Source organism: Macaca nemestrina, chromosome 15, assembly GCF_043159975.1.
Source record: "Macaca nemestrina isolate mMacNem1 chromosome 15, mMacNem.hap1, whole genome shotgun sequence".
Taxonomy (NCBI): Eukaryota; Metazoa; Chordata; class Mammalia; order Primates; family Cercopithecidae; genus Macaca; species Macaca nemestrina.
Genome location: NC_092139.1, coordinates 101,787,621 through 101,814,317, shown reverse-complemented (window position 1 = coordinate 101,814,317; position 26,697 = coordinate 101,787,621). Strand labels below are relative to the sequence as shown.

Here is a 26,697-nt window from a genome sequence, read left to right as displayed (position 1 = left end):
TGACTTTGAGCATCTCACTGCCTCTCTGCCTATTTTCTTTAGTGAGATGGGGATATGCAATATATCATTGCATCAATCTATCATTCATTTGAAGGCCCACAATTTCTAGCATACAAAAGATATCTAATTCATCAAATGATTAAGTAGATTGATGGGGATTCTCTTATAAAATATATTTTAATTTATTTTACTTACAGGGCGAGGAATTTTTCTAATTCATTTCTGCATGCTTATGTCTAGTAGCTGTCCAGTAAATATTTTCTAGAAAATAAGTGAATAATAGAAAAGTCATATCTTTCTTCTCTCTATTCGTTCTCTTCATTCTCTCTTCCTTGTACATGCATTGGTCATCTAAACTCTATGCTCCTGGTCTACGCAACTTATTTCATACACTAAGAAAGTACGTAATATATACTGCATAATAAAGAGGCAGTACCATGTAGTTGTTATGATTATGGGCCCTGAACTAAGACTACGTGGGTTTAAATTCCAGAACCATTGCTAATTAACCATGTGACCTTGGACTGGTTAATAAACATCTTTGAGATTCAGTCTCTTCACCTATAAAGTAAGAATAATAGGAACTATCTCATAGAGCTTTGGTGAGAAGTATATAAAGCACTTAGAACAGTGTCTGTGTATAACATAATGTTATAAGTTAAATTGTATCTCCCCCCAAAATTGTATGAACCTAACCCCTTGTATCTATGAATATGACTTTATTTGGAAATAAGGTCTTAGCAGATGTATTCAAATTAAAAGGAAGTCACTAGGGTAGGCCCTAATCTAATATGACTGATGCCCTTATAAGTAAGGGAACTTTGGGCATATATACATATATACGGAAGACGATGTGAAGACACAGGAGAACACCACGTGAGCAGATTGGGAGGGAGAGATTGGAGTGATGCATCTGCAACGAACCAAGGAGTATCATGGATTGTTGTCAAACACCAGAAGCCAAGGAACAAGGAAAGAGCCTTTCTCAGAGCCTCCAGAAAGAGGGCATGGTCCTGCTGACCCTTTAATTCAGATTTCCAGCTTCCAGAATCATGAGACAATAAATTTCTGTTGTGTTAAGCCACACAATTGTGGTACTTTGCTATAGCAACCTTAGGAAACTAACACAATTACCTATCGTTATTATCGTGTGATTTAAATGCTCACTGAATACAAGAATAAATCCATGCACTTCTTATGGAAGGACACCCTCTTTCGGTTTCCAGTATTTTGGGGGAACCAATAATATAAAGAGAATTCAGAGAGTGAACCGGTTTGCAGAATCTCGGAAGATTTTATTGGAACCTTTCTTCTCATGACATCATGGAAACAAGGCCATGAATATCTCCAGCCTGATTCACTAGGTGAATTTTAACTGAGGCTTACGCAAGTCACAAAAAATTCTGCTCTTTCTCTGACACTTTAGAGTCCTCCTACAGTTTCACCCCCAACACCCATCACTGTAATAAGCTGTATCCCATGACAAGCAACAAGCACATCATACAGAGAGATAAGAAGAGCCAGCCAGGCAGTGCAGCCTCTGTCCCATTTCTGAAGTGCTTGTCATCAGAGGTCACATTCTACCTGGTTTACTCTCTGCATTTGGTTCTCGTTCCCAGGAGCTCTGAAAGAGTTCCACTTGGAATCATACTTCAGTCAAAATCTTTTCATCAAGTATGTGACCTAGAAACCTCCTTCTCATCTTAGGGTATTTTTCCATCATACTTCCTCCTTGTGGTCATACCAGTAGGAAGGTGTGTGTCTTCTTGGACTGATGCACACCCATCGTGCACACACTCGGCTGCTTGCCTTTGCATCTCCTCCTCCCTAACTGAACAGTAGTTGTGTTCAGGGACCCGCCCCTCCTCTACAAGACATGGGCAATGGGAAACCCAGCCCTCTGAGTTCAGAAATTGATCCTAATTGGTCTAAGTGTGGTCTCAGTTCCCTGGCCAGGGGTTGGTTCAGAAGTGGGCACTACCCAATTCAGGCATATAAAACAGGAGAGGAATTCTGCAGGTGGGCTAGTGAACAAAAAAAAAAAATTTCACTTCCAATCAAAGATGGGGAATACGGGCAGGGCGAGCATAAGAAGAGCATATGAATGAGCAAAGAGGGGGAGTAGTCTCATTTCTCTAGACACCACTGGATCTGGATATGACACCTCCAGCCTAAAGATGAAGACAAGCCTGGAGATGGCAGGGAGATTGAGAAGAAGCCTGGATCCTTGATGAAAATGCTGACCAGTAAATCAACCAATTTTAGAGTCTGATGTGTTTGGTGATATTTTCTACTATATGAGCTAATAAATCTTCTGTATTATTTAAGTCAGTTTGAATCAGGGTCTGTTACTAGCAAAATAAAAGCACATCAATACATAAAATATAATTTTAAAATAAAGCTACAATATAAAAAAATAAAGCTTGTTATCGCACCTTTTCCCTTACCAAGAACATCTTCCTATGTGTCAGTAGATAATTTTATACATTTAATTTTATAGGCACATAAAAATATCTTGAAAGTGTATCATAATTTACTTAACTTTTCACATATTTTGAGTAATTTGATTATTTCCATTTTTCACTATTATAACTAACACTGAGGTCAACAACTATAAACAATTCTATATGGTTCCTGAAGATAGATTAGAGAAATACAATTACTTATTTGAAAAAAATCATTTTTGAAGGTTCTTGATATTGCCAAATTGTTTTCTAGAAAAACTAAATCAATTTATACCCCTATTAGCAGGTTATGAGAGAACCTATCTCACCACAACAGAAGTCATGGGCAATTTAAGATAAAACAATAGTATCCTCATCTTCATTGAAATGTCTCGATTACTAGTGATGCTATGTTTCTTTTTGTTTCACTGGTTACATATATTTTTCTTCAACGAATTGCCCATTCATGGTTCTACTAATTTTTAAATTCAGGTTTTCTTTATATTTCCTGGCAGAGTTGTAGGATTCTAGGACTGAGACTTGACTAATATATGCAATAAACTTTAAATTTATAATTTATTTTAATCATCAAAATAATTTAGTTTGGTAGGTTTGATTAAACTCATCTTACAGAAGAGAAGATGAGGCTCAGAGGTTAAGTAACCTTGTAGTAGCCATCTAAGTGTGTTTCAGGTTCCAGTACAGGAGCAAACACAAATACCAATTTGACATTTCACATTTGGAGTGACTTAGATATCCTCTAACCTCTGCTCTTTTTCCTGCATGTGAACCTTTATATCTGAAGTATCATCTGGTTCTCTATGCAAAAGAGATACTGACAATTCATTTTAGAAAAATATAAGGATGTAATTTTTCCTCTAGATAGGTTTCCTATTTATTTGATGACGTATATAACCTCAACTCCCTAAGGGTGCCCTATTTACCACCATCAGAATGCCCCCTGATGTGGCAACTGTAGCAGTAAATCCAGATGTTCCTAGTGTATGAAATCCAGCCAATAACTGACTGTACCACCTGCTCCTTGCTTGTTAGCAATTGCGGGGATAATTGCATCCCAAGCTTGAATTGTCAGACAATACAAACAGTAGTGGGACACTTTGAGCTCCCATTTTGGTAGAAATTATACAGATAATCCAAAGGAAGAAATCAGTGGGGTTTCTAAAGGTTGGGAACTGTAGAACAGAAGTTTTGAAACTTCATGTAAGAACCACCAGGGAAATTTTTTTAAACCTCAGTCTCAGACTGAACCCAGTACCAACCAAATTAGACTCTCCAGGGGTGGGATCCAGGCATCAGTATTTTCAAAAACTCCCCAGGTGATTCCAACGTGCAACCAAGTTTGAGCACTAGCGCTATAGAAACACATCTCTAATTTCCTACCTTGAAAAGAAACCCCTTATACTTGAGCTCCTGGAAGGCTCCAGGAGAGAGGCAGAAGAAAGGAAGTGCTCTGGGAGAGCCTTGTAAGTTGTTAAGACCATGCTGGGGCTATATTCTCACGGCATGCCTCAGTTTGAGGACGTCTTTTCACTGAAGGTATCTCTGCACTGCCGAGTTCATTGCAGAATTATTCACAATAGCCAAGATATGAAAACAAACTGTCTACACAGAAATGAAGAAAGAAATTGTGGTGCATATATATATGTATGTGTGTGTGTGTGTGTGTGTCGGTACATATAACAAAATATTATTTGGCCCTTATAGAAGAAGGAAATTCTGCCGTTTGCAACAACATGGTATAGGGTAAATGCCCCTGATAGCAATAACTTAAGCATACCCTTAGCATACCCTGTATGGCAGATGCAGCTGAATGTGTGTTTTGAGCTAGGGAATCCAGAGGGGCCAACCGGGAGATTCATTCCTTGTCCTGAGCAACATGTAAGTCCCCATCCCACCCTGTAGAACACGGGGTGTACAGGGGATTGAGGCCCTAAGTTTTGAGTTAAGTGAAAGTGGCCAAGTAGAGGTTGTTAAGAGAAGGCTGTTGAGTGAAAACACTCTGTAAACTGCATGTTGTTGGCAAGTGGTTGCAGGTTTCCCGCACAGCCCGCCACCACTGGGTCCTGCGGCTATCTTCTCCTGCCCACCACCAACGGCCTATGGAAAGTCAGCTATGTTGTCCAGCCCACACGACCGGACTGTAGGAAAGTTGATATGTGGTCCTGTCTGCTGCCACTGGACTGTACATAAGGCAGATACGTTGTCCAGCCTGCCACCACTGGACCATAGATAAGGGGATTATGTTATCCAACCTGCTGCCCCTGAACCATAGGAAGGCAGATACGTTGCCCAGCCCACTGCCACTGGACTGTAGGAAGGCTAATGTGTTGTCCAGTCTGTTGCCACTGGACTGTATGTAAGGCAGATATGTCGTCCAGCCTGCCATCACTGGACGATAGGTAAGGTGATTTTTATTGTCAAGCCCACTGCCACTGGACTGTAGGAAGGCAAATACATTGTCCAGCCTGCCACCGCTGGACTCTCTCCTGCAGGAGGAGTAAGCTCCTGATGAAACCCCATGTCTAGTTTGCTATAATAGCTCTGGGTCTCTTCTTTGACCGCTTGAACCTGGCTCCTTCCCTGTGGAGGCTCACAGGAGTTTTGCACAACGCATGGATGAAACTGCAGATTATGCAAAGTGAAATAAGCCAGACACAGAAAGACAAATACTTTTATGTGGAATCTTAAAAAAAAAAAAAAAGTCAAACTCATAAAGTATTGAGTAGAATGGTGGTTACCAGGGTAGGGGATAATGAAAAGGGGAGAAGGAGAGATATTGGTCAAAGTGTAGAAATCTTCAGTTATGAGAGAAATAAGTTCTACAGATTTAATGTACAGCATGGAATCTATAGATAATACTTTTTTTTATACTTGAAATTGGCTAAAAGAGTAGATCTTAAGTGTTGTTACTGGCACAGAAACAAATAGTAACTACAAGAGTTGATGGATATGCTAATTTGCTTGATTGGGGTAATCATTTCACAATGTACACATATATCAAAACATCACTATGTGCTCCATAAATATGTGCAATTTTTATTTATCAATCTTACCTCAATAAAGCTGGAGGGAACTAAAAGAAAAATAAAGGCATATGCAGTTTTTTTTAACATGAAATATTTATAAATCGAGTTTTTTTTTTAATACTTTACGTTCTAGGGTACATGTGCACAACGTGCAGGTTTGTTACATATGTATACATGTGCCATGTTGGTGTTCTGCACCCATTGACTCGTCATTTACATTAGGTGTATCTCTTAATGCTATCCCTCCCCTCTCCCCCAACCCCACAACAGGCCCCGGTGTGTGATGTTCCCCACCCTGTGTCCAAGTGATCTCATTGTTCAATTCCCACCCATGAGTGAGAACATGTGGTGTTTGGTTTTCTGTTCTTGCAATACAGACACATGAAAAAATGCTCATCATCACTAGCCATCAGAGAAATGCAAATCAAAACCACAATGAGATACCATCTCACACCAGTTAGAATGAAAATCATTAAAAAGTCAGGAAACAACAGGTGCTGGAGAGGATGTGGAGAAATAGGAACTCTTTTATACTGTTGGTGGGACTGTAAACTAGTTCAACCATATGCAGTTTTTTAAACAAAGTAAGATACATCCTCTTTCTTAGGTGACAAATGTTGAGATTTTCCCATCAAGCCTTTGGGCAAACTCGTGCATTGAAAAAGTCAGCACATCATCTCAAGAGAAGGTTATGGGTCAAATGTCGAAGTAGGTTCTTGGCTTCTGACCAAGTCATAGTTAGGAGATGAGGCTTATTTTCTTTTTTTAGAAATCTGTCTTGGGAGCATGAAATGGAAACAAAGCCTGAAGGTGAGGAGGGCCCAGGGTCCCTCCTCCATGAGCTTGAGGATGCTATGAGCACTCCCCAAACTCAGTGCTTGTGCCTAGGCCTTCTGAGGGATACAGTCTCCCCGGGGTTGAGTAAAACCATGGGAGAGTGTGCCTCCCTCCACCAAACCAACCAAAGAGAAAAGAGCAAACACAGAAGTAACTACCACCTGCCTCCAAACATGGTGAACCCCCATTCATTCTTGCCCCTCTTGGCTCCCATCTTCCTCCACAGTGGGCTTTCTCCTGCTACTAGGTACATGGAAGCCATTTATGCACAAATGTGCCCGACATTACTGTTGTCCCAGAAAAATCTTTCTCCCATGTGATCACAAATCAAACTATTACTTTATCTTCCAGTAAACTCTTTATCTATGGCCATGTGATTCCTACTCTCTTTTTCTTGTCACTGAATGCAGCTAGGCTCCAAAAGCTCTCTGGGGCAGAGCAGGTACCACAGTTCCCAATTTACACGTGGAAGAGTCCAGAGGCATGCATGCAGTCCCAAAGCTACTCAGTGGATGAGCTGAGACATATTGAGATACAGCTGTGGCCAGAAAACTAGACAGTAGCTCAAAGACATGCAGAAAGCAGATAGATGTTCAGAGATTCAAAGAAAGAGAAAGGCATGGAGATTCTGAGGGATGCAGAGACCGACACTGGAGAGAAAGATTAAGCGTAAAGACTAGAAGGGCCTTTATTCAGAGTAAAGAACCTGGAGGCAGGTCTGAGCATCAAAACCCACTGATAGCAAGCTGTTGGGTCATCTCCACCTCTCAGTTTCCCCCTGTGCAACTGCTGGGACTAGATCAAGGATGACAGATAAGTTTCATTTTGTGCGCCAACTCCAATCAGTCAGTAGTCACTTAAGCACTGTGTTGACAGGATCTGAGGCTACACCTGGGCTTATAGAGAAAGACTATAGTGATGGATTAGCAATGTCTGCCATTGATGTAGGCGAGGAGAATTACAACACACACGCCAGGTGCTCTCTGTCTCTGGAGTAGATTGCCTCTAAATTCAAATTTCAGCGCTAACATTCAATGATTCCATGCCACCATGACAAACATGCAAGATCTTTTCACTAGACCAAGTTTTTCTCTAAAATTGTGGCTATTACCTGTCATCGCTGGGTATGAGGAAAAAATATATGATACAAGGAATCTTTAAAGAGGGAACATTTGTGGTTTTTCTTCTTTTCTCCCGGAGCTTCTAGAAATATGAACATTTTAGAGAGCTGGAGGCTGTTTTTTGCATCCCTTGGAGAGATGGAAGAAGGAAGACAGCTGGAAAGATTTAGGACAGTTGTAAATTATTTAGGACCCTTTGCTTTACTTGTATTTTCCAAAAGAACACAGGCACCAAGCTTTCAGCTGCATGCACCCTGCTCACTCAATAAGAAATATGGAAGCTTAGGCTGTGAAAATGAAATAACCACAGCGTGCGCTCGGAAACATCTGAAAGCTGGAGTTTCATGATTTGTGTTTTACAGTACAGGTAATGTGTCCTCCAGGAGCTGAAATCTGTGAAGGAAGAGGGGTGGTTGGCGAGGAGTTCAGACTCATGGTGTTCAGAGGATGGTGGTCTTTGGAAACAGAATTCTCTAGCCTGGAGTCTGGTACAAGGTTGCCTCTAGGGCTCTCACTCTCCTACAGTTTATAGCAGAGGCAACTCCATAATGAGATGCTCTGGGCTGAAATATTTTGATTCTAAATATTTCAGAAATCTGCTCATTTCCTTCTGCCTCTTTCTGTTCTGGATGAGGTCCTCATCATTTTTCACCTAGATTCCTCATAAGGTCTCTTATCTCCTTTCTTTCTCTCTTCTCTGACTTTCTGTCCTATCAGCATCACTGCAGTCAGAGTGATCTTTTCAAAACGTAAACCTGAGTGTTGCTCCTGCTTAAAACTTCTCAAGGACTCCTTCTACCTCCAGATAAAATCCAAGGTGCTGAAAACATCCTGAGAGATCTGAGCCCTACCCATGACTTTAGACCCCCACTTAATATGCTGCTGACACCAGCCCAGTTGAGCTTCCTACACACTGTGCTCTTTCCTGTCTTCATTCCTTTCCTCCTGTTGCTTCTCCTGAAATGGCTGATCCATGGCTCTCTGCCTAGCTAACTCTTTAGCTCTCCATTTTGCTGCCTTTTGCACACTTCTGCAGTTCCATATATACCTTATTTTGCCATAATCATGGATTTATCTCTCTACTCTTCCGGATAGGAGCTCCTTGGGGATGGCCACGTTCTAGTCATCTCTAATTTCTGCCGTATGATTATGTGCCAGGAATCCTCCAAATCTTTGTTGAATAAAATGAGTGGATAAATGAACGAATACAAAGAAAGTGCCTACGTCACACTAGGTTCTTATTCTTTAGCAAATTTACCCAGAGGAAGTTCTAGTGTATCTTTAAAGGATTAAAACAAAGTCAACTTGAAATTGAAAATGGGTTATACTGATAGCCTACCTATTCCTTCTCTAATCTTCCCATTTTGGGTTATTAGAAGATTTAAGATGTTAGCACTCATTAATAATTCTGATTTTAGTGGGAGAGAGACGAAAAAATCTGGAAGCAGTATAGTTTGATTCACCAATAGATGATAATTTTAAAATGCCTGCCTATCACATTTATTTATTATTATTTAAATTGCCTGCATATCTAAATTTATTTTTAGTTATGGGATCTCAGTCTCTGTCCAGATTTTTTCATTTTGTTATTCCTTGAATGTTGCTTAATTACTCTGTGTGTGGGGGGCAGATAAGAGAGAGATTCCCTTGTGTCCCTTTTTGCAAAGGAAATATTGATAATGCATTTTGTAAAAGAAATTATATGATTATACAAAGACAATAAATGGATTTATCCAGTTTCAAATGCTACTGGAAAAAAAAAATTGTTTCTGCATGATTCTTGACAGTTTCCTGTTCCAGAAGAAATTCCCACTTAGTCTAATGAGGCTTTCTCTTCTTTACTGGGTCTCTATCACTCAGTTTCCAGCTGGGTGATACATTAGACAGGGTTTTCTAATTACCTGCTTTGTACCCTCCTTATCTGCAAGTGGCCGAGGAATGCTTGCCCAAGCCGGGTTGCTGATCTCCACTGACCAGTGACTTAAACCTCCAATCTGTTTGTTCTTTCTCTTACCATTAGGGAATAAAGCACCCACACCATCCATTGCAAAGAATATCACCAAATATAGGCTGCTTAAAGAATCAACATTTTGGAAGTGAAGAGGTAGGGTTTTGTTTTTGAACTTTCTCTTCTCAAAGCCTTTTTGGCACAAGATTTCTCAATCAGGTCATCCCAGGCCACCAGCAGCTCTTCATGCTCCACCATATAGAACCACTAGCTGACAGCTACTAACTGCTACTCTCTTGAACACATCAGCAGCTCATAGAAATTTTCAACAACTAGAATAAGTGCATAATTTATCATCCAAATTAGGGCACTTTTGGAAGTTGAAGTTGGCACTATTACAATTACAGCAGGAAACCAAGTATAAAGGAGGACTGTCCCAATCGATAACCCTATCAATAACTGACCTAAGCAATTTTATATTCCTCTTGTTAACCCCTGTTCATGTTGCTCAAGTCCAGTTGGTAGGCTTTGTGGTCACATCCCATGAAACATGACCCAGTTCTTGCTATGACTCTCACTATTTGCTTCTACAGCATCCCAGATCCTCTAATCACGGAGGTCTCCTTCATCACACATTCAGTGTTTTGTGCTCTCCCCTAGACTAAATGTTAGATGATGGCAGAAAGTGGGTCTTTCTTATGTCCCTAGAACTTAGCACAGTTCCTAGAATACAGTAGGCCTTTAATAAATACTTGTTTTGCTCTTGAACAGAAAGTACCTACCCTGTAACATGGCTTACCCTTGGCTCAATGAAGACCTCTAGATCGTGCTGATAAAGAGGATGACAATGTACCCATTCATTCATTAATTTCTTTTTCCAATCATTTAAATAAAGATTTATTGAGCACCTATTATACACCAGTCACTATATCTTCATGTGTGTGTAAACTGAAGGGTATTTGGTGTCTGTAACCTTGTTTTACATTCTCTTCTAAAGTGAATCAGCTGATATCCTGTGTATCTTCTGCCTTTCCATGTCTACCCTTTGCTGTTTTTGCTGCCCAAAACACTATGCCTATTTTCTAGTTTTAAAGGTTATGTATATATTTTAACTGGGTCAGCGGATTTTGATCCTGATACACCACAATGGGATAATATGATAGACTAAACCTAGACAGTCACAATTAATACCTAAACAGACTTAATTTAATTTCCCTTCTCCAATAAACCCAATTTACCTCAGTGGAGGTATGACACGTTTGATTAGACACAGCGATGCTGAGAGCAGCCAGCCTTACAGAGAAAGGGTTGTGTGTGCAGAGCGATAAGAGATCAAAGCTGAGTAGATTCCTCGGCTGCGTGCTTCATTGTAATTCTGCAGAACCTCCAGTTCAGTTGTCCCTTGGTTGCTCTTTAATTGGAGAGATAATTACGCTGGGAGGGGGTGGGGAAGAGGAGCCAGGGTCAATCCTTTCTTAGCATTGGAATTACAGAGACAGAAGAGACTAGTTCAAGGAAATAATCTTCCTAATTCTTGAATGCTAAACTCCAAGTCAGAGTGGTCAGAATTCAGTTCCCATGGAGTCCTGCTGTGGAGAAAAGGACGGTGCTTCAAAGAGCCATTTTTCTCAAGAGCGTTTAGACACCGAGCATTGCTAATGCAATTTCAATTTGTAATTGTACTATGCAAATTATTTTTTTAATTGAACAAGTGTTGATTAGGTACCTATTTAATACATGGGGCACAGAGGGTTTGACCACAGTTTGGACCTACTCTGGATGTTGAGAGAAGAAAAATTAAAAAGACACACCAGTTGTTTGACTCGTTCTCAAAAATTTAGGAGGATGGGAGGGTCGCAGCTGGATTTCATCTCTCCAGTCATCATTGGTGAATTTCTTCCAAAAACCTTTCGATATTTGAGAACTCATTCTCTGTGAGGGTATTTTAATCCACCTACCTCTCATTCCTTTAGTATTTATCCCATGACATGATCAAGACAGCTGACTCTGCATTTTAATTTCTTGTTCTGCCCTGAGCTATGCAAACTTAGGCAAACTACTGAACCTCTCTGAGCCTCAGTTACCTGCTCCGGAGGAATGAGGATAATGACCCGCCAAAAGCAGATCAAACGACACAAGTAACAAAAAGTACTACTTCCCATGTACTTAATAGAACACAGAGTCTTTCTTTTCCAGGCGTTGCTACAATGGTAACTGCCAGGCCCTCACGTACTGCCCATGGAAATATTTCAGACAATTTCCAAATTAAGCAAGGAAGCGTCACCATCAGGGGTCTGAAAATGATAGCAGGAAAAAGAAAGAAAGAAAGAAAGAAAGAAAACACCTCTTAATTGTGACTTTGTTAAACAGAACTGAATTTTAATTAGCAACATGACGGGAGACACCATGCATTTCCGAGCAATTATGGAGTACCACAGGGGGTGCTGTAAAATCCCAGCCTGAAGACTGCGTGGCTTTAGAAGTTTACCAATTCCCACTGAAACACAGAGCCTGGGATGTCTTGTTGCCAACAGGGAGTGTTATTTGTCAACGAAAATAAGAGAGAACCCTGGCGGCAAGACCAAGAGGGTCATCAGAGGGAAAAGTTGGATTCTTTTCTCTGAACAGAATGATCCAGAGCTTTTTCCATCTGGTGCTGAGAAAAAGCTCCTGATCCTGATGGACGGGTTTTAATATCTTGTCTGCAGTCAGCTTCACCCATGTCAGCACCAAGACCAGCAGCAAAAACAGAGCAGGACGCATGCAAGCAGGGACGGAACAGCTGGAAAGCTAAGGCTGTCAGTGGCATAGTCAGTTTGCTAGCCTATTCCAAAAGCGACTCCTCCCGCACTCTGTTTCTTGCTACACCTACTTCTAACTGCCTGTTTGCTTGAAAATTCCAAAGCCTGTCCTGGCACAGTGGCTCATGCCTATAATCCCAGCACTTTGGGAGGCTGAGGTGGGCGGATCACCGGAGGTCAGGTGTTCAAGACCAGCCTGGCCAACATGGTGAAATCCTGTCTCTACTAAAAATACAGAAAATTAGCTGGGTGTGGTGGCAGGTGCCTGTAATCCCAGCTACTTGCGAGGTTGAGGCAGGAGAATCACTTGAACCTGGCAGGCAGAGGTTGCAGTGAGCTGAGATCGCGCCATTGCACTCCAGCCTGGGCAACAAAAGCAAAAGTCCATTTCAAAAATAAATAAATAAATAAAAGAAAGGAAAATTCCAAAGACCAATCTTAAAATGATCCAGGCACGAAGCAGAGATGGCAGTTAATCCATAACCCAACCCCTGCCAAGGTGATATCAACCAAGCCTCTGAATGGTCCATTACTCAAGGGAGACATCAGGCTGAGCATGATGGCTCACGCCTGTAATCCCAGCATTTTGGGAGGCTGAGGTGGATGAATCACTTTAGGTCAGGAGTTTGACACCAGCCTGGCCAACATGGAGAAACCCTGTCTCTACTAAAAATGCAAAAATAAGCCAGGCATGATGGCACGCGCCTGTAATCCCAGCTACTCAGGAGGCTGAGGCAGGAGAATCACTTGAACCTGGGAAGCAGAGGTTGCAGTGAGCTGAGATTACGCCACTGCACTCCAGCCAGGGTGACAGAGCAAGACTCCGTTTAAAAAAATAAAAAAAAAAAAAAGCCCTCAGAAAATGACAAGCAGACAAGCAAACCTACGCCCCATGCCACTCCTACTGAGAGTTTTCATGCCACCTTTCTCCTTAACACCTCTATAGCCAGCCTGAGAATTTGAGACTTGAGTCTGGCCATCTCCCAGCCTGCTAACACTTGAATAGTCCAAACTGCTTTCCTTTCACCAAACCCCGTTTCCTGTGTGTCTGGCTGTTCGAGTAGAGAGCACCCAATCTGAGTTCAGTTACAAGGCTGTCTGGGAGCCTAGGAGAGTGAATCAGTAGAGGATATGGATGGAGCAGATGAACGGGCAAACCCAGAACGAGTCCAGAATCTGGCAATGGAGGCCAAGTTAGGGACCAGGCATAAGTTTGCGAGTGGGAATGCAGGTGGTATTTCACGGTCCATTCATCTCCTCAGAGTGATGCCTGCCTATGTGCCACACACTGTGCCAAGTTCTTTATATAAATACAATGAAGTGAGGTTCGTTATACCCATTTAACAGAAATAGAAACTGAGGCTCAGAGAGAGGAAGTATATCAATTTGTGAATTTCTCCAAAGTTATACAGCTAGTAACTGAGGAGTAAGGATTTCCACCCAAGCGTTTGATTCAAAACCCTCAACCATGATAATTGTTATTATGAAATATAATCCATGCCTTCAGCGAAATTCAAAATTCAGAGGAGACTGTTTCAAAAGGAAGGCAAGCTGAGGTCAGAGTGTACACAAAGAGTGAGGATGAAGTTGCCACTTTGACCAGGATCCAAAAAGTATGGCTAAATTTTTAAAGGTTGGTTAAATGGCCTATGTAAGGCTAAAGATGGCATTCTGGACCATTCAGATGGTGCACAATGCTTGAGTGTTGTCTGAATAGGAGGAGTTAGGATCAGGCAAGGAGATCAACCAGCCAGGAGAAGTTTCACATTGTGTCTACTCTTTGCCTCACCCTGGGAGTGCTGTATTCTCCCTGATGAGAAGGAGCCTATCCTCGGGGTTTTTTGTTTTGTTTTGTTTTGTTTTGTTTTGAGATGGAGTCTCGCTCCATCACCCAGGCTGGAGTGCAGTGGCACGATCTCGGCTCACTGCAAACTCCGCCTTCTGGGTTCACGCCATTCTCCTGCCTTAACCTCCCTAGTAGCTGCGACTACAGGCGCCCACCACCACGCCTGGCTCATTTTTTGTATTTTCAGTAGAGATGGGGTTTCACTGTGTTAGCCAGGATGGTCTCGATCTCTTGACCTTGTGATCCACCCACCTTGGCCTCCCAAAATGCTGGGATTACAGGCATGAGCCGCCATGCCCGGTCCCAATGTTCTTTAAAGCTTTAATCTGCATGCCCTTTGGAGAAGACAGGTGTTCTCCAGTTGCATGAGGCATTCCCTCTCCCTATCATCCTGTATCTCATCACTTTAAGTATTCATTTTCCATCTTGGTTCCTGGAAACATCTAAGTTAGTAAGTCCAGTTTAAGGTACCCCCACCTCCATGAAGATGCCCATGATCACCCGCCCAGAACCTGGCTGGCCTCTGCGCACCCCCAGAACCGTGCTGGCCTCTGCGTGCCCCCAGCACTTAGTACCTCATTCTGTCATAGGGTTCATCCCACGGCCCTCAAGCTTGTATGTTTGTCTCCCATATTAGACTGTGAAGGTGCAGGACAAGCTCCTAACCTAGTATATGTCTCCAGAACTCAGCATAATTTGTGGAACACAGAAGTGGCTCACTAAACGTCTGGTCCATGGATGAGTATCTGGGCCTTGGAGAATTTCCCTGCTCAAGTGCAAAATTGTGAGACCCAGAGACAGGAGATGGCAACTCATTGGCTATTCTCATAGAAATCTATGTAGCCAGTGCTATTTTCAGCCCAAGACTAAGAATTTGGACCTCACACAATTGCCCTCTTGCTGTAAATATGCCACTGATTACAGCAGAGAGCCCATCATTTAGCACAGGCGCTCATGGCTGGAGCCATTGACAACGGCAGACAAGCTGGTGGGAGCCAACCTGGAACTTTCTCTATTCCCAGCTTCTTCTCGCAGACTGTGTATGAGTCCACTAGAGGGGCCAGAATAAAACACCGCAGACTGGGTGGCTAAAGCAACGAAAATTTAGTTTCTAACAAATCTGGAAGTCAGACATTTGAGCCCCAGGTATTAGCAAGTTTGATTTCTTTGGAGGCCCCTCTGAAAGGTTTTTGTGTTTTCCCTTCCCAAGGCTACCTTCTTTGAGACATCAGTTATGTTGTACTAGGGCTCAATTTAAAGGCCTCACTTTAACATAATTATCTCTTCAAAGAACTTATCTTCAAGCATAGTCACATTCCGAGGTACTGGAAATTAGGACCTGAACATATGAATTTTAAGGGTACAAAACTGAGCCCCTAACAGAATGGGTATTGTTGCTGGCATTCAGCTTGCTTAAGCCCAGGAGGAAGATCCAGTTATATCATTTGTGTGCACACACATGCCATTCCACGGCCATCAGAAGATCATCTAAATTAGATTAATATAGAAGCTGTATATAGATTAAGTCATCTATATTAGATTAATATAGAAACTATATATAGATTAAATCACCTAAATTAGATTAGTATAGAAAGTGTGGGCCAGGCATGATGGCCCACACCTGTAATCCCAGCACTTTGGGAGGCCGAGTCGGGCAGATCACTTGAGGTCAGGAGTTCTAGACCAGCCTGGAAAATATGGTGAAATCCCATCTCCACGAAAAATACAAAAATTAGTTGGGCGTGGCAGCACATGCCTGTAATCCCAGCTATGCGGGAGGCTGAGGCAAGAGAATTGCTTGAGCCCAGGAGGCAGAGGTTATAGTGACCCGAGACTGCGCCACTGCACTTCAGCCTGAGTGACAGAGTGAGACTCTGTGTCAAAAAAAAAAAAAAGGAAGGAGAGAGAGAGAAAGAAAGAGAGAAAGAGAGAGAGAGAGAGAGAGAGAGAGAGAAAGAAAGAAAGAAAGAAAGAAAGAAAGAAAGAAAGAAAGAAAAGAAAAGAAAAGAAAAGAAAAGAAAAGAAAAGAAAAGAAAAGAAAAGAAAAGAAAAGAAAAGAAAGAAGGAAGGAAGGAAGGAAGGAAGGAAGGAAGGAAGGAAGGAAGGAAAGAAAGAAAGAAAGAAAGAAAGAAAGAAAGAAAGAAAGAAAGAAAGAAAGAAAGAAAGAAAGAAAGAAAGAAAGGAAGGAAGGAAGGAAAGAAAAAAGGAAAGAAAGAGGAAGTTACACACGGTAGTAAGTGATACAGGTAGGAAGATGTAGTGAAAAGTAATCTTGGGCCAGGAGCAGTGGCTCACACCTATAATCCCAGCACTTTGGGAGGCCGAGGTGGATCGTCTGAGGTCAGGAGTTCAAGACCAGCCTGACCAACATGGAGAAACTCCATCTCTACTAAAAATACAAAAATTAGCTGGGCATGGTAGTGCATTCCTATAATCCTAGCTACTCAGGAGGCTGAAGCAGGAGAATCGCTTGAACCTGGGAGGTGGAGGTTGCGGTGAACCGAGATCGTGCCATTGCACTCTAGCCTGGGCAACAGAGTAAGACTCCATCTCAAAAAAAAAAAAAAAAGAAAAACTAAAAAAAAAAAAAAATGTAACCTTGGATGACTAACCAGAACACTTGAGATTTAGCCTGTATGGGATATGTAGTAGGATGGTGAGGGAGAGCCACCAAAGACATAAAGTCCAATTCAAAATAGCAGAAAAAGGGATCTTGTTGACCCGTGTCACAGAAAAGAAAAACAGGGGTTAATTGAGCTTCAGATATGCCCGGATCCAAGTTCTTGGGTGGCATCATTAGAAATGTTTCTTTTCATCTGTTGGCTCTGCTTTTCTTGGTGTTGACTTCATTCTCAGATGGGTTCTCTTCCATCAATTGCCCCTAGAAACCCCAGGCTTAAATATCCCTGAGTTCAATCCAGCCAAGAAGAGAACACCTTCCTCCTCATAGCCCCAGAAGTCGTGAGATTACCTCTGATGCATATTTTGGGTTACACAGTTACACTTGGAGCTGGAGGTTAAGTCCACTCACCTTGAACTTCATGGATAACCTCTAGGCTTTGTCATTGGTTTTCTTTGTTCTGTCTACAATTCTTCCTTAGATGATTTCATCTAGTCCCACAGCTTTAAATAGCATTGACATCTGGAAGACTCTCAATATATACCCGTAGCTCTGACCTGTCTCCTGAACTCCAGACTTGTGTATGGAACTGTCTCCTATACAAATTGGTGCTTACATGTCTATTATTCATCTCAAGTTTTAATTTTTTAAATGAAAGATTTGGTTTGCAGCCCGTCTCTTCTCTGAGCCTTCGCCACTTCATTACATGGCACCACCATCCACCCAGTTGTTCAACGCAAAATCTGAGAGATCACCTTGATGTTTTCCTACCTCTACATGCCAAGTGCAATCCACCAGCAAGTTCTTTTAGCTCCTCCTTCAAAATGCCTCTTACATCTCACTTTGCAGTATCCTCCTGACTGAACTCCTGGCAAAAAAAAAACAAAAAAAAAAACAAAAAAAAACTCCTCTTTGACTTCCTATACTTTTTTCTCCACATAGTAGCTTGAGTAATCTTTAAAAAATATAAATCTCCCTCCTACCCAAAACCCTCCAATGGCATACATGCCATTCAGAATAAGATCCAAATTCCAGCTGGGCACAGTGGCTTATGCCTATAATCCCAGCAATTTGGGAGGCTGAGGTGGATGGATCACTTGAGGTCAGGAGTTCAATACCAGCCCAGCCAACACAGTGAAACCCAGTCTCTACTAAAAATACTAAAAATTAGCCAGGTGTGGTAGTGCACGCCTGTAATCCTAGCTACTTGGGAGGCTGAGGCATGAGAATTGCTTGAACCTGGGAGGCAGATGTTTCAGTGAGTCGAGATTGAGATCAAACCACCGCACTCCAGCCTGGGCAGCACAGGTAGACTCTGTCCCAAGAGGTAAATAAATAAATAAATAAGATCTAAATTCCTTTCTGAGACCCACAAGGTCCTACATGATCCAGATCCCACTTTTATCTCTCTGCTCTCATCTTATTCCACTCACTGTTCCTCATTCTTGTTCAGCCACACTGATCATCTTGCAATTTCTTGAAAATGCCAAGCTTGCTGTCACTACAGGGATTCACATTTGCTTTGCTCATCCCTGGAACTATCCCTTACTTTATTCAGTTTTCCAAATCAGTGAATTTCCTCAGTGTAAATTCCCCGACACATATTCCTTTTCTCCAGTCTTCTCCAGTCAAATTCCACATTTTACCCACTTTAATGTTCTTGATAACATTGGTCATTTCCATAAATTATATATTTGTTTATTTCCTGTCTTCCCCACCATCACGTAGGCTCCATGGGGGCAGGGATCTTGTCTGTCTGGCTCATACTGTATCCCTAATACTGATGATAGTACCAAGCATATCATAGGGCCTCAGCAAACGTTTGTTGAAGGAAAGACTGAGGATGGGTAGTTATCTTTTGAAAAAAAAAATTATGGTAATTGTATTGGAAGAAGGAGAAATGAATGTTAGGCAGATACTGGCCACACTATATCCCTACATAAAAATATCTAATAATCAGGTCAATCCATTTCCTGAGAATTCCCCATAACTAAGAGGTACCATATATAACAACACACATAAAAGTTCAGATTTTTCCTCACTGATCCAAAACACTAGGTTTATTCAATAACTTAAGTTCAGGAAAAACGATTGAGGTTGATTGAGGCTAAGGCTTGGGGTTATACAGACTCTTGGCTAAGAATTTCAAAAGTGAACTAGGAGTTTGTGAAGAAGAAAATGGGAGACACCAGGGGTGAAGCTGCCTGCACCACCCTCCATCGTGCGTTTCGTGTTAGCATCAGAACATTTTGATTGAACATTTTGATTTTTTCTTTTCTACACAAGCAGAATGATAGGATGGGTATTTAAGACAGTAAAGAGTCTATCATTCTGAATGGGGCTGATTTGATTTCATATATAAAAGTTGAACTACTTAGAATACATGAACTAGATCATTCTCTTCCTATAAATACAACAGAGCAGCCTAACCTATTTTCAGATTATGTGACACCCTTTTTTTCCTCCTGAAGCTTGCATTGAGTCCGACTTTAAGAACAGGTGATCAACAGTGTGGCCCCATTTGCAATGATGAAAGGCATTTTTTTTTTTTTTTTTGCCTGTTTTCCTTACTCCCTTTCAATCAATTGCCTTGAAATTTTAGAGATAGTTTCATTGATTTCCCAGATCTCTCCATCCACCCTTCTATCAATACTGAGTTCAAAGTTACTGGAAGTACTATTTGTCTTATTGATGTAATTCCTCCTACTTTTACTGGAGTAGTTTCAATCAATTTTCTTAATAATACTACTGGAATCTTTCCACACCCTTCCCCTCCCTCGATTCCCAACTACACTTCAACTTTAACTCCCCTTAAAATCATTCACTCTTTCTCAGAACATTCTGAAAACCTGCACTCTCAAGAATGAACTGTCTCTTGATTATCTCTGAGCTGAGAGTATCCAACGTTCAATGAGTATTTTTTTTTTAACTGCATGGTGTATTTAAGAAGGTACGAGCTTAAGGAGTCTTTATTTCCAGTGTTTACACGTTCTTTTCACTGCATTGGTCCTAAAGTCCAATCTCACTTTATTTATCTTTCCAGTATGAGCAACTATTATTTTTATATATTTTAAATCCCTTTCTCTATTATAAGCTTTTTGACAGTGGATATGGTGTTTTAGCCACCTTTGAATCTCCCACAGCACTTATCAAAGAGCCTGGTACGTAGAAGGCACGTGATGATTGTTTGGAGAATGCATTAGAACGTGAATTAAGGCTTCCATGGAGGCACATGTGTTATTCTCCTACAGATTTTCTAGGATTATTCAAGTGAACTAACTCCACTGGACTAGGCTTCTAAAGAGACTGGGTTTTCTTCATCTCTATGTCCCCAGGGATGAACCAACATAGCTCATGACCAGAATACCAAGGGTTTGTTAAATGAGAGCACAATAACAATACTTGTTTCGGTGAACAATGTTTAACTTTTTTTTTTTTTTTTTAATTGAGATAGAGTCTGGCTCTGTCGCCCAGGCTGGAGTGCACTGGCGCGATCTTGGCTCACTGCAAGCTCCACCTCCTGGGTTCATGCCATTCTCCTGCCTCAGCCTCCCGAATTTTTAACTTTTATTTTTAGTTCAGGGATACAAGTGCAGGTTCATTATGTAGGTAAACTTACATCATGGGGGTTTGTTGTACAGATTATTTCATCACCCAACTGTTAAACCTAGTACCCATTAGTTATTTTTCCCAATCCTTTCCCTCTTCCCAGCCTTTGCCCCAGTGTGTGTTGTTCCTTTCTATGTGGGACGTTAGACTCTGCTGGGAAGGTAAGCTTGATGAACAGCACCATAGCAGATTGCATGGCATTCCTCTTCCCAGCAAAATAAGTCCAAGTCCAAATCCACAGAACCTTTCAATGTTACTTTATTTCAAAAAAAGGGTCTTTGCAGATGTAATTACATTAAAGATTTTGCAATGAAATCATCCTGGATTATCCAGCAGGTCCTAAATCCAATGACAGTATCCTTAAAAGAGATAGCAGAAAAGATGGAGAGAAGAGGAGAAGGTGCTCTGAAGGTGGAGGCAGAGATTAGAGTGACGTGGCCACTAGCAAAGGAATGCTGGAAGCCATGGGAAACAGAAGAGAGAAGGATGGGTTCCCTGCCTGGAAACTCCAAAAGAAGCCCAGCACTTCTAGCCTCTGGAACTGTAAGTGAACACATTTCTGTTGCTGTAAGTTTCCAGTATGTGGCAATTTGTTTCACCAGCCTCAGGAAACTGATACAGGCATGTATAATGAGTTTTTTCATTGCACTGAATGTTCTCACCTTTTAATAGTGTCATTTTTACAGATGAGGAAAGGGAACTGTATTAGTCCCATAGCTATTCAGCAACAGACCTAAGTTTCAAAACAAGTTCAGCAGGTCTTCCTTTGCTCCGACCCCAGCTGAGGCTCAGGGCTACGGACTCAAATTAAGAACAAACCTAGGTGCCCATCAACCAATGAGTGGATAAAGAAAATGTGGTATATATACACCATGGAATACTACTCAGCCATAAAAAGGAACAAAATAATGCCTTTTACAGCTACTTGGATGGAGTCAGAGGCCATTATTCTAAGTGAAGTAACTCAGGAATGGAAAACCAAATACTGTATGTTCTCATTTATAAGTGGGAGCTGAGCTACAAGGATGAAAGGCATAAGAATTATATCGTGGATTTTGGGACTCAAGGGGGAAGAATTAGAGTGGGGTGAGGGATAAAAGACTACATGTTGGGTACAGTGTGCACTGCTCGGGTGATGGGTGCATGAAAATCTCAGAAACTAACACTAAATAATTTATTCATGTAACCAAAAAACACCTGCACCCCAAAAACTATTGAAACAAAAATAAAGCATTTTTTTAAAGACACAAGATCTATCTTTGATGAGCTTTCAAAGAATGCACTGTCTTAGGCCAAAATGTCAATGATTTCATCCTCACCTCACTTTCCAACCTAGATATCCTGCATATTAGCAACCATCTAGCTTGTCTGTTAAGGATCCTAGATCCACAGAAGGAAAGAAAGAAGGAGAAAGCCACACTGCAAGACAGGGGTAATAAGGAAGTGGTTCTGAGACCCTGGACACTGGCTTACCTGCTTTGCAGATGGATGAGGCATCAACACACACCATCTCCAACAACTGGTCAAAGCCCTCCACAAGAAGATAAGATAAAGACAAAGAGCCCAGTTATGCAGAAAGGAAACATTTTATTATTTATTTATTTATTTATTTATTTATTGAGACAGGGTCTCATTCTGTTGCCCAGACTGGAGAACAGTGGCATGATCTTGGCTCACTGCAACCTCTACCTCCCAGCTTCAAGCTATTCTCCTGACTCGCCTCCTGAGTAGCTGGGATGACAGGCATATACCACCACGCTCGGCTAATTTTTGTATTTTTAGCAGAGAAGGGGTTTCACCGTGTTGGCCAGGCTGATCCTGAACTCCTGGCCTCAAGTGATCCACTCGTCTCAGCCTCCCAAAGTGCTGGGACTACAGGTGAGCCACCATGCCTGGCCAGAAAGGAGCCATCTTCTTGTTGAACAGCCCTGGATTGTAAAGAAGGCAGACTCCATTGAGATCTGCCTCCCTCTGACTTTCCCCAGTGAACCCATTTTGCCCTCTGGAGTGATAGATAAATTTTTTTTAAGTTTCTGACTTCCCTAGGGAGTGCTTCAGACCTTTTAAAACCACGATTATATCCTACCTATGTATACTCTTTTTCAAGTTAAATCTATCATGTGTGCACTGCTTCATAGATTATAAAACACTTTCAACATATATTAATATGCTTAACCCTTCCCACGGTCAAATGAGACGAGAATATTTTCTCACTTTGTAGGAGAGGAAAGAGTTGCATGAAGGTTAGGTGGTTTTCTAGGACAGAGTTTAAATTCAAAGCCAAGAATTTGGAAAGCATTTCTACCCCATCTGAAGGAAGCACATGAAAAATTAGGGGCAGAGACGCTTTGTATCAGGAACTGGTAGTTCCCAAGAATCCATTCTCCCCTTCTTCTATAACACTAAACCCTCCAAATTTTAGCTAGGCACATGGCCACCCAAAATAAAAACATTTTCTGGCCTCCTTGGCAACCTAGTATAGTGTGTGACTAAGTTCTAGCAAAGAGACATAAGACAGTAGTGTCTGATTTCTAGAATAAATCCATGCATTAAAAAAAACGTGCCCTTCTCTCTGTCCTTCCTTTTCCTGGTTGGAATGCTGACGGGTTGGCAGGACCTGAGCAGCCATCATGGAGGCCGTTATTCTAAGTGAAGTAACTCAGGAATGGAAAAACCAAATATTGTATGTTCTCACTTGTAAGTGGGAGCTAAGCTATGAGGATGCAAAGGCATAAGAATGATATCACGGATTTGGGGGACTGGATGGGGAAGGATGGGAGTGGGATGAGCAATAAAAGACTACCTATTGGGTATATAGGGTACAGTGTACACTGCTTGGGTAATAGGTCAACACTGTTTTGAAATGGTGGATTAACTAGCTAGACAGGAACGGGTCCCCAGTGATCATACAACTGCCTTGTCCTCCTTGGATTAAATACGTTTACATGAGGAAGAAATACACTTTTATCTATTATCTTTAATTTAATATTATGTCTCAAGGTATCTGTCATTTTCAGCCAAATTTGATTTTAACTGATATTGTTTCTAAACGTACAAGGAGACCAAACAGTTCAAAATCTTTAGTTTGAAAGGTGCAGGTGGTTTGCCAGAGTCTTGTAAATTGCCAAAAACTGCTTTCACTGCTTGAAAACTGTAAAAATGAGGGGATGTTAAAATGAGAGCTCTACTATGCTACAGAATAGTTATGAAAAGTTGAGACTGTGTTATTACAGAATTGCTTACATGAATGCTGCAACATTCTATTTCAGCTTTTCAAAGGTCGAATCATTGCTTATTATAGAGGTTGGTGAGATAATTGGGCTTTGTGTAGTCAGTTTATTTGGTAACAGCTTTATTGAGATATAAATCACATACCATTCAATTCATCCATTTAAAGTGCACAATTCAATGGTTTTCAGTATTGCCACTGAGTTGTGCAACTATCACCATAATCAATTTTATAACATTGTTTTAACCCCAAAAAGAAACCTCATGTCACTCCCCACTTTTTCCATCCCCCTCAGCCCAAAGCAATCACTAATTTACTTTCTCTCTCCATGGATTTGCATATTCGGGACATTTAATATAAATGGAATCATACCATGTGAACTTTTGTGGCTGACTGCTTTCACTTAACATAATAATTTCAAGGTTTATGTACGCTATAGCTTGTATCACTCCTTCCTTTTATGGCCTAATAATATTTCATTGTATGAAGACATCACATTTTATTAGTACAACCATCAGTTGATGGACATGTGGGTTGGTTCCAATTTAAGGGCATAATAAGTAACTTTCTCTTATGAAGATTCATATATTATTTCATCTTTGAAAATGTGTATTAATATTACAAAGTTCTTATTTATAGTAAACCACAGTTTAGCACTAAGTTACAACTATTGGTTTAATGTCATTTCTTGATAATTATTTTAGGGGACAAAATATGTTCTTCTTAGTAAACTGGAGTTGCAGTCAGAGTGCCCTGGGAAAAAAAGCAACATGTATGTAGGGTCAAAGAATAAAAACAGCAATGAAGATACTAATAACAATAATAATAGCAGCAACCCATTACTGAGATTCTTCTATGTGTTTATCACTTTCTATTCATTCATTTGATGGAACTTAATTTATTTAACGATTCTCCCATTGCCAGTAGATTTTGTTTGTTTCCATTTTTGTTACGTGAAGATAAATATTTCAACAATCATATTCATACAAGGTTTTTCTTTCTTTCTTCCAGAAATACTGTCTCAGGATAAATTCCCTTTTTAAAAAAAAAAAAAAAAAAAAAAAAGCTGGGGGGGGGGACGAAGAAAAGGGTAAACGCTCTTACGAGCCTTGATGTAAACTGCCATATCGATTTCTTTTTTTTGAGATGGAGTCTCACTCTGTTGCCCAGGCTGGAGTGCAGTGGTGCAATCTCGGCTCACTGCAACCTCTGCCTCCTGGGTTCAAGCAATTCTCCTGACTCAGCCTCCAGAGTAGCTGGGACTACAAGTGAGCACCACCATGCCCAGCTAATTTTTGTATTTTTAATAGAGACAGGGTTTCACCATATTGGTCAGGATGGTTTTGAACTCCTGACCTCAGGCAATCTGCCTGCCTCAGCCTCCCAAAGTGCTGGGATTACAGGCATAAGACACCAAGCCAGGCCTGCCATATTGATTTCTAAAAGCATTTAGAAATGTTAATTTCAACACACTTCACCAGCAGTGGGTGCTAACTTTTAAAAGGTTTACAAATACTGTCAGTGAAAAACACAAACCCTTCAATAATGTCCTAATTTGTATATCTTTGTTTACTAGTGAGATTAAACCTTTTTTATTGTTTTGTTGAAAACTAAAGCTGGATTACCTAATAGAGTCTTTTTAGAAAAATGAATTTAAATGAATACAAACTTAAACTCAATAGCCTCATAAACAACTGACCAAAGGGTGATAACATGTTTGATTTCAAGATGATTACCTGGAACAAGAGCAAGCCTCAGTGGAATTTCCCAGAAATGGCTGCAAAGCTCAATTCCATTGAATGTTTCATCTTCATTAATGATTTGGGAGGAAAGAGTAAACAGTGCTGAAATTAACTTCACAGATGGCTCTCAACTGAGAGGATTGTAAAAAGCAATGAATAATGAGAATTACACAGGGACCAGAAAGGTGAGAACCAGCAATATATAAAAACCAATCTACCCTGGAAAACAAGGTTGCTGGGGCAGGGAAACAGAGGCTTACATTCAGAGAGGCACCACACTTCCACACCCAACAGACACTCATTTAGCATCTGCTAGGACCTTTCATTCCCCACTCACAACATACCATCTCATGGACCTGACCACTCACAAATGCTGTTACCTTTGCCTTCATAGCTTGCTGCCTTTTTCATATTCAAATGACTCCTTCTGAAGCCCAGTTCAGACGGAATTTACCTCCTGTAGGTACCTTCCTTGATCTCCAAGTCAAACCCTCCCTGCACCCCCTTCTCCACTGACTTTCTCTGCGCTTCAGCAGCAGCCTGTGCCTAAGCCATTTTAGCACTTCTAAAACCACATTTTGCAGTCCTGGAAAGACAGCTACTGACATATGGTAGTTTTTGAATCCCTTCCCATAAAAAAAAAAAAAAACAAAAAATGGAGCAACTAAGATAGCAAAGCCAAAATTCCACAGACAATATCTACAGCAAAACCAGGTGACAAGATGTCCACACAAACACCAAAATAAGACCCAGAGATGACAAACCACTGCTATTCCTATTGCATGGCATCGGTACCTGTGTGTAAGGTAGAAGGAAGCAACAGAGTCGCTGACAGACTGAGACCAGGACTACTCCCAATTCATTACATATTCATTAATTAATGCAGTATATCAACTTGACAATAGCAATTGCTATGTGTTTCAGTCCGTTTTTATGCTGCTGATAAAGACATACTTGAGACTGGGAAGAAAAGGAGGTTTAATTTGACTTACAGTTCCATGTGGCTGGGGAGGTCTCATAATCATGGCAGAGGACGAAAGGCACGTCTTACATTGTGGCAGCAAGAGAGAATGAAGAAGGAGCAAAAGCAGAAATCCCTGATAAACTCATCAGATCTCATGAGACTTATCTACTATCATGAGAATATCATGAGAAAGACTGGACCCCATCATTCAATTACCTCCCCTTGGGTCCCTCCCACAACATGTGGGAATTCTGGGAGATACAATTCAAGTTGAGATTTGGGGAGGTCACAGCCAAACCATATCACTATAGAAGAGTTGTTCCTCTATAATATGCAAGTGAATACAAGAGGGCTCACACAAGATCCAAAGGGGATGAAGTAGTGTGCTTTATGAATGCCCAAAACTAACTGGTCAACATGTGATAAATACCCTTTCAACATCAAGTCTCACATTGAGGAGACATACTAGGAATAGAGTTGAAGCTGAGC

At 41.1% G+C, this 26,697-nt stretch overlaps 1 long non-coding RNA gene across 7 annotated transcripts in view; it reads right to left on the bottom strand.

The window, feature by feature from the left end:
* Positions 1 to 26,697, bottom strand: part of LOC105493990 (uncharacterized) — a 155,125-nt gene that overhangs the window by 2,306 nt on the left and 126,122 nt on the right. For all 7 annotated transcript variants that reach the window (XR_011614103.1, XR_011614107.1, XR_003020974.2 and 4 more), the window contains one exon: positions 196 to 261. This is a non-coding gene — a long non-coding RNA (uncharacterized lncRNA). The remainder of the gene's footprint in view (positions 1 to 195; positions 262 to 26,697) is intronic.